Genomic DNA, 15162 nt, shown 5'->3' on the forward strand with positions numbered 1-15162 from the left:
AATAAAATAAATGATAATGGAAGAAGAGGAAACAGAATAAAGAGGAAAAGGGAAGATAAATGAAAACAGAGGAATGGAGGAATCTATCTATCTATCTATCTATCTATACATCTATCCATCTAATAGTGAGGGTTATGGTATTTACAGGGTTTTTTTTCTGGTTAAGTTAATGAAAACAACATTTAGAAATTTTATTAAAAAAAATACACTTCTAATATGTAACTTGCAGACGAAATATATTTTGGTATATAATTCAAAGATCCCCTTCAGATACTTTTAAGGCAGGTTTGATATGACCTTGTTACAAATTCTTAAAATTACATCTACTCCTTCCCCTCACTGAAATTTCCAACATGTATGAATATGCAAAAATTTCAAAAGTTTAACAGTCGGGCGCAAGATGCCTCCTACTTCACTGAAAAGTCCATTCTCACTGGATGTTTTCACATCACACTCAGAATTAATGCATATTATATTGTATCTCTATCAGATCTAACCTTATTCCCAGCTATACACATCTGCAGAGAGACTTTTTTAAACTCCCTCGTTGTACTGGGCATTACCCTAACATATCCACAGAATATATTCAGCCTACTGTGAGCCTACCAGTGTTAATATTTCTTTCTCACTTTATTAATATGTCAGGACAGTCTAAACATGTATTTGCCAAAGTCAAGTTTTGTTTTACACTCTGAAGTCAATAGTCAAAAAAATAATAATAATTGGCAAACAAGGCCACTAAGTCCTGTTTTCCATTTAATTGTGCCTTTAAGCTGATTATTCCTTGTAACTACATACTACCAGTTATTACTCCCCATGTTAAAAAAATTGTAAAAGAAAATGTTGCATTTATGTGCAGTGTTCTTTTGAGGAGAGGTTGGAGGACATCTGGCTGTCACTCCTCCGCCATGTTGTGGGAGTGACAGCCAGATGTCCCCCAACCTTTCTTCAGGCAGTGGCAGGACTGTATTACTGTCATTCTGCTCACAAACAATAATCAGTGCTGGAAACAAAAGAATCACGACGAGCGTGAGTTCCAGAGTTTCTTATTATGCATCTGTCCAGCCTTCTTTATCAGGAGGATGCGTTCTGTTTCTCTCTGATTAGGGTTACTTCACTTTGGCCATGAGCATATAGGAGATAAAAAGTGTACAAAGTCACGGGCTTAGTACACACAGCAACATGCTTTTTTTGTCTTGTTTGAATTTGATTTCACTCTAAATACTGAATCACATTTCTAAACAAAGACCAACGAGAGCACAAATATGTGCTTAATAGTATGAATAATAATAATGATGATAGCAATTATAATAAATGTCAGACAAATTCAGAAATGACCCTTTTATTGATGACATCTGAGTATCCTGCGACTCTGACCCATTACAATACAGATACAGTCAGATATTTTAATAATTCATTAAATTAAATTAAGTTTAAGTTTAAAAAGAGTATATTGTAATAGGAGAGAGGTAGTGTTGAATGTTGAGTGCGAAGGTAATGTTTTACCTACGTAATACGCACCTGCACATGTACAGAAATATTGACATTAAAGTTAAAGTAAACTGTTATTATCAGGGGGTGAAGGCCAGCATATTTCTATTAAACAAGTCTCCTTAAAAAGTTTGTCAATTTTTAATTTTAAGTATAACAAACTTTATTCCCCTAAATTTACCAGCGTATTTGATATTTAGAGCAAAGTAGGACTCCAAGCAGCCATACACACATTCACTGATCATCTAGCTGATCATTTATCAAACCTGCTATGGAATTACTAGTTGCATGTGTGTACTGAGCGTAAATGTCTCAAACTACGTGCACTTTACTTCTAATTGTGAAAGATTTGCTTTCACTGGTGTCTTTAATGAAATATAGTATAGTGAAATTAGATTAAACATTTAATTGTGTGATCCTGAAGGGATTATTTATTTTATTATTTATTTTACCACCATCTACCACACTTTTGTAGTGGGTAGTACACCTTCTGTCCACTGATAATGTACAGCTGGGTGACAAAGTAGGAAAAATCATCATAAAATGTGACTTTCTAGGTGTTGCGCCAACATGAGCCTCCAAGACACACCTAGGGTATTTCCCCATTTAGTGGCCTGAGGATGGTGCTGAAGAACAAGGGCAACGCGGTCAGTTTCAGGGGACATGAAGTGACCCTAATACGGGTTTGTCAAGTGGTCATTCCTCATGAGGATTTATGTCAACCTGGTGGGTTATTTTACTATTTATAGAGTATTTCCTGTCTCAGGCTGTGTGCATCATGTTTGGTTTCCTTAAGTCAACAGAGGATTTATGAGATGGAATCTAAAATCGGCAAGGAGGTCTACCTCTTGTGTCTGTGTACATATATATACGAACACCAACAAATAAGCTCTGCTTTTCTATCGGACAGGCCAACGGACATTTCTTATAGTTTTTGAGAAAAGGTTTGACATTTTGGCCAATGTGCTTATACACCTTCTTCCCAGTTCTGAGCCAATAGACTGTTCCACCAGTGTATGAATGTGTGTGAATGTTAGTTTCTGTTTGAGCACTTAGGCTCAGTGTATGAATGTGTATGACTGGTGAATGCAGATATAGTGTGAAAGCGCTATGAGTGGTTGAAAAGATTAGAAAGGCGCTATACAAATACAGAGCATTTACATTTACATATAGCATATAATTTGTGAACTTTAGAGTTGCAGGTAGCCAGGCTAGCTGTTCTCAACCAGTCGTTGTGCTGAGCTAACTGTCTCTTGGCTCCAGCTTCATATTCAAGGAACAGATATGAGAGTAGCATCCGTCATCTCATCTAACTAAAAGCAAATAAGTGTGTGTCCCAAAATGTGAAACAGTTCTTATTAAGAGCAGCTTATGTGTGATGAGCTCACTGCTAAAGCCTCACCTCGGTGAAGTGTCTTTTCAAGTCAGTGGTTCATTAGTAGATAACCATCAGAGGAGGGACAGCAGCTTGGTCAAGTAATCTAAAAGACCCATAATCAAGACGTCACAGGTTCAGTGCCCACTCATCTAACGTCTCTGCCCAACTATTCACACAGTGTGTCATATCATGATGCACCTCAAAGCACTTTAGAAACATTAGTATAGCGTCAGAAGCATTGAAACTTGAAATTGTACCATTCGTTGCTAAAAGTAAATGAAATTGTTCATTTAAAGCAGCCATATGATATGTGATCGCCGAAAGCTCACCGTTCTTAATGGACCCAACTTCACTGCAAAGAGTATGCTTTCTATTGCCTTGTACGCATAATTACTTGACACAATGAATCACAATCACAATGAAGTGAATGATACATTTTCCATAGATGGTCTTAAGGGACGACAAACAGTGTTGTAATTAACACTAATAGGCTGTGGCGGTGGCTTGGTTGTCAGAAATGGACCAGAAAGAATTAAATAATTTGACTCAACTCAACTCAGCCCAACTGGGCTCAGATCAAATAATGTGGAATCAGCACACAAACCAAATTAACAAAGAGCAGATAGTGCGTAATAATGAGAGCAGAGACAGTCATCGGATGTATATCTCCTTCAGTTCAAAGTTACTCTCTCCTCCATCTTCAGTGACCAAACTAAATGGAGGAAATAAACTCAGTGGCATCAGATGATCACCCACACAGTAATGATGGTCTGCACTGCTGACTTATTTGCCTCGCCTCATCGAGTGCCCACCCCTGATTACACATTCTGGTGTTTTGGCAATCTGAAAAGAGACACAAAATGCTAAATGAGCAATTAGGTAGAATTGTGGAGCCGAATGCAGCTAGTTCATCACTAATTGAGCCAAACAACACCTCAGAGAAATGTTGGGTTTCTGCAGAGGTAACACACAGCACCATCTGAAAGTAGTGTGACATGATAGAGACAAGAGATTGTGTGTAAAACACAAAGTGAGTAACTGGAACAAGGACTGAGAAACAACGAGAAACATGGCTTTGTCTGATCTCATTGTCTGATCCATGACGCAGATTTTCCTCCATCAAATGAATCAATGTCATTTAATTAAATACTCATTAAGACTTTTCCTGTGGGAAATGGTTGATAGCTAAACAGTAAATTAGACAGAACCACAACAGATTCTAATTTTATCTTGCTTCGAAACAACCAGAAAAACAAAAACAAACAATAACATTTGAATTTGAGATAGTGCCACCAAACTTTAAAGACAGATATTATGTCTTGCTGTTGTTGTGGCTTAAATTAGCCTACTTGCATTAAGGAAATTGACCACCTTCTCCTTTAAGCTAACTGTCTGCAAACTTTATCAGAATGTCCACTTGCCCTGAACTGCAGACTCTCCCTGACTAATTCAATGTCTGTTTGAACGGCCAGGGCTTGGGTAAGGATGTGTGTGTGTTTTTTTTTTGTTGTTGTTGATGTTGTTTGTGTGTTTTCTGGTTCTTGGGAGGGTTTTTTTTGTTCTATTTTTGTTTTCCATAAAATGGTCAAAGAGTGAACTGCACCTTTAAATCCCCTGTTATTCCTGTATATTGTATAAAAACAGCAAGTGTGGTTCAGTTCATTTGGTGGGAATTGGGGGAAAAAATTATACATTGGGTGCATTTTTGTTCTGGTCCGCTTCATGTTCATTCTGACTTTTACAAAAAAAAAAAACGAGAGGAGTGAACGTGAATTTATATAAAGTGATCAGACCACTGTCAAGTGAACTCTGGACCAGTTCATTTTGAATAGTACTTATTTATTATTACTATACAAATTACGTATTATTGTTGTTATTTATAATATTTCATATATATCAGAATATCTTTTATTACCAAGTAATTTGTCTTGGTGTTTGGGACATACAATTAACACATTAAGAGGAAATAAAAAGAAAGCCAGAGTTTGCCTGGAAGGGAGGACAGAAACCTCCTATGGAGCAGTAGGGAAAAACGCTCGCTTAATCTTTATTTTCAGTATGAAAAAATAGAATAGAAAAATTACAATTCAAATAGAAACAAGATGCTCTAAAAAATACTCTAACAACAAATATGTACAATGCAACACAGTTTTAATGATATGTTTATTATATATAGATTCTTGGTGAAAGGTCGACACCTTTTGAAATATTGAACTTGTTTTATGTATGCAGCATGGAGGGGTGTATAAGCATTATTCATTCAAGTGGATACATATGGATTGCGTAAACATAAGTTGCTTTTATGATGGGCCTTTACTAGCCATGTGCACGGGCCAACTTTTTTTGCTATTTGCATTTTCTGCAATTGTCGCTCCCTTAATTTACTGGTCCACTTTGTATGACAAATACAAACAAGTCGTGGTATGATCTGAGATAAGACAGTCTGATGAGTTTTTTCCTCGTAATGCATACATTATTAAATTATTTAATATGCTTAGTCTTACGCAACGTTCACATGTGTGACCCTCTACAGTCTGCTGATATGAGCTCCAGAGCAACACCAACATGAAGCTGACGGTGCTCCATGATGTAACATATCCAGGTAGAAATTTGGAGGGTTTGTTATATTTTTACTACCAACTGTGACCGATAATAACACACCATTTCCACCACATGGCTTTTGATTACAATTTCTGGACTGTTTTTGGAGTTTTTCTCTTTTGGGAAAGCAAACCTGAGTTGGAAAATTGAAACAATGCATCAGAAAAAAACAACATATGAATCCAAATTCACAGGTATTTATACTAAAGTAATACAACAACGACTATAAAAGATTTAGAAGTGAACAGTTTTTTTAAATTTACGATTATACAGTAAATCACACTAAGCTCACTAGTAATGAGAAAGAAGCTTGGAACAGCTTTGTCACCCAAGGTTCAGTGCTGGACCCTCTCCTCTTCATCACATTCCTCCAACCACTGGGGAGGATCATGCAACGGCACAAAATCAACTTTCAATGTTATGCAGATGACACCCAGCTCTACCTCTCCACCAAACCCACTGCCTCCCTCACTCCCATCTCCCTTATCAACTGTCTTCAAGACATCAGGAGCTGGATGAATATGAATGTCCTCAAAGTCAACAGGAATAAGACGGATGTCATTCTTATCAGCTCCAAATCCACATCTTTCCAAACAGCAAAACCTCATTACCGCTATTGATGGTTTCCCGGTCACTCTATCTTCAAAAATAAAAAGCCTCTGTGTCACTCTGGATAAAATCCTTCGAATCCCACATAAAAACCATCATCCGGTCAGCCTTTTTCCACCTCCACAATCTCTCAAGATTTCAACCCTCTCTTTCACACTTCAACACTGAAACTCTCATCCATGCCTGTGTCACTGCCCGTCTAGACTACTGCAGCACTCTTTTCACTGGTGTTGCCAAACTCATTAATCTCTCCAACTGGTTCAGAACTCTGCAGCAAGAATCCTCAGCTACACCAGATCATCTGAACATATCTCTTTGCAAACTTCACTGGCTCGCTGTGCAATACTAGATTACATTCAAGACTTTACTCCACGCATTTAAAGCCCTCCATGCCTGAGAACTGAAGAAGTCCTTTGGATGAGGGACGAATTTTAACCTTCGTTGGATAACTATGACCTGGATGACTGAGAATCTTCATAGACACCCTCCATGCCCTAGCACCTATTTATCTCTCTGATCTTCTCCTCTCCCACTCCCTCTGCTCCTCCTCTGCTGGTCTCCTTGTCACCCCTCCATTCTGCCTCTCCACCATGGGAGCCCGTGCCTTCAGCTGCTCGGCACCCAGGCTGTAGAATGCCCCCCCCCCCCCTCCTCACATTCAATAGGCAGACCCAGTTACATCATTACTACTATTACATTATAACTATGTGGAGCTGGTTCAGACTGCTAGCTGCAAAAAAATAAAATAAAATAAAATAAAGACAAGCTGTAGGATGTTCCTCAAAGTCCATATCCTTGATGCTCCTCTTGATAAATTCAACAAGAACATGGGAGCGTACACGGAGGAGCAAGGCAAGCGCTTCTAAACGACAATGTTGTTTATCATTTTCCCAAGGTTATTCTTGTCTCATTTATTTGCATATACAGCAGGGAGTGAGAACCGATCACAAGTGGTCACTCAACACACATGCAGAGACCTCTTTTCCACACACAGTCAGTGTAGCTGAGGGTATCAGGGACCTTGATTTGGTCAAGTAACTAAGTTTGTCATTTTTCAATGTGCAAGAATGTTAAAGTTAGCAATTGTTAGCTCACTATGTACTCTATTCTAATTTGCTGTTACAAATTTCCCTCATTGACTCTCAACTAGTCTTTATTCACTGCACACTACTAAGGATCTTCCCAACAACAGCTGCACCGTGCAAAAGGACAACACAAAACACAGGCTGAAAAACATATATAAAAATATTTTAATCTCTACATCATATTTTGTGAGTTTTCATACAGTGCATCATTACCACCATTGTCACCATATCTATTCTGACGGGGGGTTTTGTGTTTTCTTTCTTTCATTCTCGTTTCCCCTTGTTCTGGTTCAGTCATGGGGGGACGGTGGGAGGTTGCAGGTTTGTCGGAAAGAGATAACAGGTCTTATCTTCTCCCTGCCAGGCGCAGAGTGGCCTGATCCAATCAAGACTTGGTTAAAGAATTCATCGACTTTTACACACAAGGCTCAATATGAAGTAGGTTTAGGGGAAAACAAAGATGTTGATGGAGGAGTAGGGGTTCTTTTTGTTAAATTCCATGCCATCTTGAAGGAGCATTGCAGTGATTTAAGTGGGACATTCAAAACAAGCAAACTGAGAAAACACCAACATGTGCTGTGTTTTTTGAAGCACATATTAGGTGAAAGACAAGTTAATTTAAGTTGTTCCCTTGAGTATGTGAGCTTACATGGATGCAGTACTCATCCATACTACACAACTTCCTAAACCAAATAAAGCATTAATAGGCAAAGTACAGTGTACGGCCATTGTTTTTAAGTGCTCCAGAAAGTATGTAACTCTTTCATACTCAACAATCTTGAACTTTTCTTCTCCAAGCCATGTGGTTGTTGTTCAGTTGCTGGCGCGGGGGTGTAGCTAGCCACCAGACCATGTGTGAAAACCTTTCTATGGACCAAATGTCACAGATGTGATTCATTCAAAAGGCGTCAGACCATGTAATTTTCTTACCCACCAAGATGGCGTTAGAAGGTTATTGTGACTGCCCCGTTCCTCTCAACTGCTGCCTGCTGCCATTCTTTCCCATCTAATTGAGCCACTGTCTATTAAGGTTAATGGTCATCCGCCACTACAATCGTCATATCTGAATGATGAGCAAGTGTGTGTTTCCTGAATAGACACTACAGCTTCTCTGTATATGATTTATAGCATAATGTCATTATTAGAAAAAAAACATTCCCAGCAAATGTAAATCAAATTAAATCCTGAGTAAATTGAGTAAATGTATCAAAATTTAGACCACTGCAGAATTTTAGATTCTCTTTTCATGCATAATCTTCATAAAAGTACAAGCATGAAATGCCTCATGGTTTACAGTATTTCAATACGTAATGATTCGTGTGTAATGCTTTCTAAAAATTGTTAAGCTTTCCATTTGCAGACTTTACTTTTCAAAAATCTGCTATTTTGTCGTTCCATTTCACAGTGGACCACGATTAGAAATGGACTTAACTGACAATATGTCTGTCATGCTTTCTGTTCTCGCACAGCACATACAGTTTATAATGATAATAGTGGCAGATTTACCACTCTAAATTCGTAGTAATTTTTGAAACAATGACTTTTGGATTCCAGATAGCGGCAAACAGAGTCAGCTTCTCGTATTCATTGACTCTGATGACAACTATTGTTTGCTGGCTACCTAATTAAGCTAACGTTACCTCCCCGAGTAGGTTGAAAATGCTGTCTCGACTGACTTCTAAATGTTTACAGCTGACTTGTTTTAAAATGAGAACCCGATGAAAGGGTCTTAAATATGCATTTGATTACCCAGGCAAAGTCCCATGAGTCCCAGGCATAATATTTCACCTTTGCCATTACTTATTAAGAAATAAGGCTTTTAGAATGAGGACTAACCAACCTGGGGTTGCTAGAGTGTAAACTTTGTGACATCCATGTCACAGCTTCAGCTTCCCACTGTGAATTGTCCAGCCTGAAAGTGACCCGCATGCTCAGAAGAATGACACAGCGTCACAGGCAGCAGCACGCTGTTGTACAGAAGTAAGCAAGCCACAGAGGTTATCTCCGGAAATTTGGAAGGGTTAGCTCATACTTTCTAACCCTCCCGAATATCACGGGAGACTCCCTTATATTATTGCCTTCTCCCGGTTTAATCCCAGAGTCACATCTCTCCCGAATTATGACAAACGTTCACAACTTCTCAGTGGGTAAATATTTTTGATTGGATGTGCTTGTCGTGAACAAGGCTTTATTTTCATCGTGACCTGTAACCCCACCCTATGTAGTTATCTGATGATGTGCCTCTTGGCATTGGAAGTAACACGCTTATCTCTATAAAGTAGTACGCCAGTTAGCTGGACACGCTATCAATTCCAGCTAATGTTAGAGCAGATAAACACATGGTTTGATCCATTCCTTACAAATTAAGTTGTGTTTTTGACACTAGAAAGGCTGAAAAACACAACCTTCTAAACTGTTTAAAGGGTCTCACTACAGCTCCATGCACAATGCTTTGGCATGTGTAGAAATCAAAAGCTCGACAAGTGTGCCCTGCCTGCCTGGTTACTGGTTGGAGGAGGGATTTAGCAAATGGTCAACTAATGTTATTTACTAAATTGTTTACATTAAATACAATGACACAAATTACACAAATCACAATATGACTGAAGTTAATTTTGTATCACTTTTTGTTCCAGACTTTTTTCTGTCCTCACCTATTTCCACATACATTTCAAACACTGCAGTTCTTCTGTGATCCTGATTGATCATCTGATCAGTCAGTGGCATCAGAACAGGTATCACTTGAAAGAAAGCTTTGTGCCTCATCGTCATGGCCTCGGCTGATGCCTATGGTGACGACAGTGGGGATCAAAGCTAGTTTTTGTTGCTGTTTTCGCAATAGCTTGCTTGATTTAACAGTAAAGGTTGAGGCTAGAGCCAATTTCATTTTAATCCCACCTCTACCACAATGGCTCATTTATCAGCCTCTAAAAGCCACAGCGTGATGACCACATCAGCTTGAACTCATGAGCAATTGATTGAATAAATATATTTCGCCATCACTGTCTTGTGATGGCCTGTTGCGTCCAAGGAGTTTAATGATGACAGAGAGCTGGTATGGTGCTGTAAATTCAATGCAATACCCATTATTCATAGCAAGGAGTCATCAGCTGGTCAATGGCAAGAGGGTCAATAATCTACCCATCGGTAGTTCAATAGAATGGTGTTGGAAAGAGGCGGAAAACAAGATGAATATAAGAAGAAGGAGAATCAGACAGAGAAAGGAAGGGAATTTAACATGCACCTCAGTTCCAAGATAAACAGGCCACAGTGACACATCTGGGATTTCTACGTCAAATTCACTTGTGTGTTTCCTCCCACAGAGCTCCTTATCTGGATGTGACTGATTGGTGATAGAGCTGAAGGTCTCTATTAAAGGCTGAGGTGGAGGTTTGGGGTGGCAGGTTGACCAGCAGCAAAGGTTCTCATCCTTTACATGTTAAAGTGCGTGCTTTATAGAAAGGGAAGTGTGAAGGATGAGACAAAGTCATGAGGGATTACTTGTAGAGATTAGTAAGAAAATTAAGAGGGCAATATGTCACTAAATGCCTACAAAACTATTTTTGATGGTTCCTGGAGATAATTAATGATAGTAAATATAATATATGTTTTTTATTAATGTGAACTCTCTATGCTAATGCATTGTAGTCTTTAAAAAGTCATCATTTTACTCAATAATATGCAAACATATGCATCTATTTTAAGTCTACAGACATCTACCATGAACCGCTATCACTCTCTCCCCCAATTACTGTTTTCCTTCAATGTTTGTAATAAGGACTTTAAAGTCACAAATAAGAAATAAATGAAAAGAAATAAAATGAAAATGATGAGATGAAAAGTTTAGATTCCTTATTCCTTATATGCATTTAGCTAACACTGATGTGCTCTTAAACACATTAAAAACAATAGTCTAAAACAAACTGAGGTATCCAAACAATATTGATATAGCTCAGTGTTTCCCAAGCTTGATGACTTGTGACCCCTTAAAGGAATAGTTTGACATTGTGGGAAATATGTTTTTTTCTTACCGAGAGTTAGCTGAGGGGATAAAATCTATTCTCATGTCTGTCCATTAAATATTAAGCTACAGCCATGAGGCAGTTAGCTTAGCATTTAGACTGGAAACAGGGAAAAAGCTAGCACTGCTCAAAGCTAGAAAAATACACCTACTATTACCTCTAAAGCTCATTAATTACAAAAAAGACAACATGTTGTTGGCTGAGCGCAGTCACTTTTGTGGTGCCTGTCGAGTAGAAAGGATACCTTTTTGGACCTGACAACCCTACCTCCTGTTAAGGGACAGGAGGAACAGGAGCAATTACGAAGAGGCAGATGTACAAAAAAAGTTAAATTTTATTACAAAGCATATTGTTAAAATACCAATTAAAATACCAAAGGTATAAATAAAATCTGCCTGATAATAAATTGGTTGGTAAACAGTTTTACTCTCCTTGGGTTAAGAAGGTCGGCTCGTACACACCACCCCGATCAACGATTGTGGGAGACAGAAGAGGGAGACAGCAGCCCCAACACCAAGAAGTACATGCACTGCACACTTAACATCTAGACTAGTCACTACAAAATACAATGCAGTGTCAAAGTTGTGTATAAACACCTGTCACCCGGTGCATCCCACCATGAAAAGGGAGGCGGTGTGCTGACACGAACCCAGCCATGTACAGAGTCATGGATATACAGAGAGAGGAGAGCAACCTGCATTTAACTACCATCTAAAATATGACACCCAATAGATGCTTAGCACAGAACATCAATTTTAATCATGATGGGGCATTAGACCTAGAAACAGAGGGACTAGAAAACAAATTGACAAAAGAAACAAAAAGATAAAACAACAATAGAACACAGCGGCTGGCCTGTGGCCTGTACTACAAAGCGAGGGAACTGGATTATCCAGGTAACTTCAGGAGTAACTTTGTGACGTCAGGTGTAACTTCCCGATTAACCCGTACTACAAAAGGTGGATAGGTGTTACCTAAAGTCTGGTGCCATGGCAATTTACGCTGCATCTCTCAACTGCTCTGAGCAAGTTATCTTCCTGGTTAACTCGAGGTTACTGTGTACATGGACTACACACCACATCTGTACTCAGTGTTAATGATGAGAAGTAGGCTACTAATACACACCACTTTATAGGTGAGTGTATGTGATGTTTCTCTCATAAAGGTATGACTACACTGTAAGAGAATATTAAAGTTTTGTACTTGTACAACTCTGCCTGCGCGGGCCAAACATGTCCGTTTTATGCGAACGTGCACCAACTCCAATTAACTTAACACCGACTCAACTAACATCTTAATCACCGTCTTAGTACCGTTTAACTCCAGTGTAGGCGGTCAGAGTTTGTCAACCCTGAGTTTGCCTGATAACGCTGAGTCAACTGTGAGTAGGTTAAACTCCCTTCGTAGTACAGGCCAGGTCCGCATTTTAGCAAACTAACAAACAGAAGGACATTCATTGCAAGTTCCAAATTTACATCGCCTTGCACCTAATTAAAACAGAAGAATAAAATTTAAGCCTACTGTGCAAGGTTACACAAAATCCTGTAGCACAGTGCAGGAGGAGGGAGAGAGAATTCCAGTGCTATAGATAAAAAAACATTATAAATATCACTGGGCTAAAACACATTAATAATCACATAGACACATGTATATCATTTACCAGTCTCTCTGGATCCCTACATCCACAGCAGCTGATTGGTGGCCACATCAGTTGTAGACTGAAACAAATAATGCAAATAATCTTTACTCAAAAAAGGACAAACTACAGGTGCTGTTCAATACGGGCAAAGGAAAGGCTATTAGCATAGCAAACATCAGTAGCACACAGGCAGGTAGACACACATGAAGCTACGCCGTAGGCTACACACGTAGCCATGCATTTATACTTGTGTTGGTGTCTCTGTTGTTCTGCAAGTTCACCGCCAGACGCTAGGTGGCGGTAGTGCTACAGCATCCACGGTCCGTGTCGCATTTTTGAGGAGGTGTTAACGCTGTTTTGACCAACAATAGTGCATTGATCACTGATAAATGTAGATTGACATTTACCTCTCCTCCACTATGTAAGGCAAGCACCTGCAGTACTTTTCAAAAACATTTCATTTTTTCAACGTAAATGGTGGTTCCCTGAACACCCTGTTGTGTACGCAAGCAAACTGCATTTTCCTGCCTTTTTAACACCGTGGTGTTTACAAACTTATCGCCGCTGACTGGGTAACACCAAGAAAACATACCTCGAAGCACGTTGCGGAACGTTGCACAACGTTGCAAGGAAACAATCCGAAAATGAACTGTTGCAAAACATTTTGAGATTGAACGTGCCCCTGATAACCTCAGAAGACTCCAGGAAGTAGGTACATGCACAGCCAGGTAATGGTGCAACAATTGTTAATTAACTTTTACCTTATTTATTATGTTTAGGCAGAGCCATGTTAGCTGTTTCCTGTTGCTTCCAGTCTTTACAAGGTAAAAGGTAGTTTGGAAGGTTTTCTAACAAAAAAAAAAAAAGTTTTTAGTCACTGCATCCCCCACACACAGAACTAAACAGATAGTTAAATGTGTATTAAAATATTGTAACATATGAAATAACATAAAATATACACAACAATATATACATAACTTTCTTATATACATAAATACATACCCGTATAAACACAGAACATTCCGCAGTGTATTTTTGGAATCTGAGAAAAATGTAAACAGCAGCAAGAAGATGATAAAATGGGTTTCATCTTCACATTGAAAAGTCTGACATTTGGGACTGTGTTTGAGCACCAGCTCGGAACATGGACTGCCCACCGGGTGATTGATCCGGGATGTTGATGAGCAGGTCTCTGTAAAGATGCACAACAGTCTCTGATTTCCATTGCTTGGCCAACATGAGTCCCATTTTGTCCAGATCGGACCTTTAGGAGCAGCCTTAAGTCCAACAGGGAGCAACATTAATCCAAAACCCCATCTTCCTTTTCCAATGACTGTATTTTTGGTAGTAGGTGATACATGTTTTGGCAGTAAAGCCAGGAAAAATGATGAAAAACAACAGTGTAGCAAAGTCTGAAGGAGCTACCGGCTGCTGTATCTAGATGCCTGCACATTGTTATACTAAACTAATCGTATTTTTTAGATATGTGCATTTAAGTCTCACTTATTTGACAAAGCTCCAGAAAGCAACTGAAAGAAATTTAATGTCTTTATCTTTAGATGGGTTACTTACTTTTTAGTGGTTCATTTTCAGGTTATGTTTACCAAACCTCATATTCTTTGCGTCACATTAATGGTTTAACCCCTTTGCAGTGTCATAATGTCTTGAGCTAGTCCTGGTGTTGTCAGTGTGAGGGTCTGTGGCATCTTTCTTGGATTTGCAAGAGGAGAGTGTTGAAAAGAAAGAGTACATTTAAGAAACCCAACAGGATTTTAAAGCAGAACAGGAGGAGACCGACGGAGGAGGATGGAAGAGGTGAGTCTGTGATGGAAAGGGGCACTAATAGAGGTCACAACCATTAGCTAAAAAATCTGGATGTGGACAGCAGGCCAAAGCATCAGGGACTGAGAGATGACCGACCCAGTGGTTTGTGTGTGTGTGTGTGGGGGGGGTTTGCATGTGAGGGTCAGTCCAACCCAAGATGAGAAAAGAGACTCAAGGACAGCTAGATCAGCAAAACGGGAGAAATATTTAATACAGGATTTAAAACAGTAAATGGTTCATTGTCACACACACCCCTCCCTTTTAGACTCAAAAACATACACACACATACACACACTCACTAGTCTATTTTCATTCCTCTGGGCTTTATCTTCAAGAGGATGTGATTGGTGTTCAGCAGAGCAGAGAACAGAAACACTGTTATCTACCAGTGTTCCCAGGATGCTTCACTTATGCCGCCATGTCTCTGTCGGACACGCACACACAACACTCACTGACTTTCAATCATGTAGAGTTCATACATGCACGCACATGCAAGCACACACACACACACAG

Source organism: Micropterus salmoides, unplaced genomic scaffold (genome assembly GCF_014851395.1).
Source record: "Micropterus salmoides isolate LMB-PRFRI ecotype aquatic unplaced genomic scaffold, ASM1485139v1 Ms_hic_scaffold_6, whole genome shotgun sequence".
Taxonomy (NCBI): domain Eukaryota; kingdom Metazoa; phylum Chordata; class Actinopteri; order Centrarchiformes; family Centrarchidae; genus Micropterus; species Micropterus salmoides.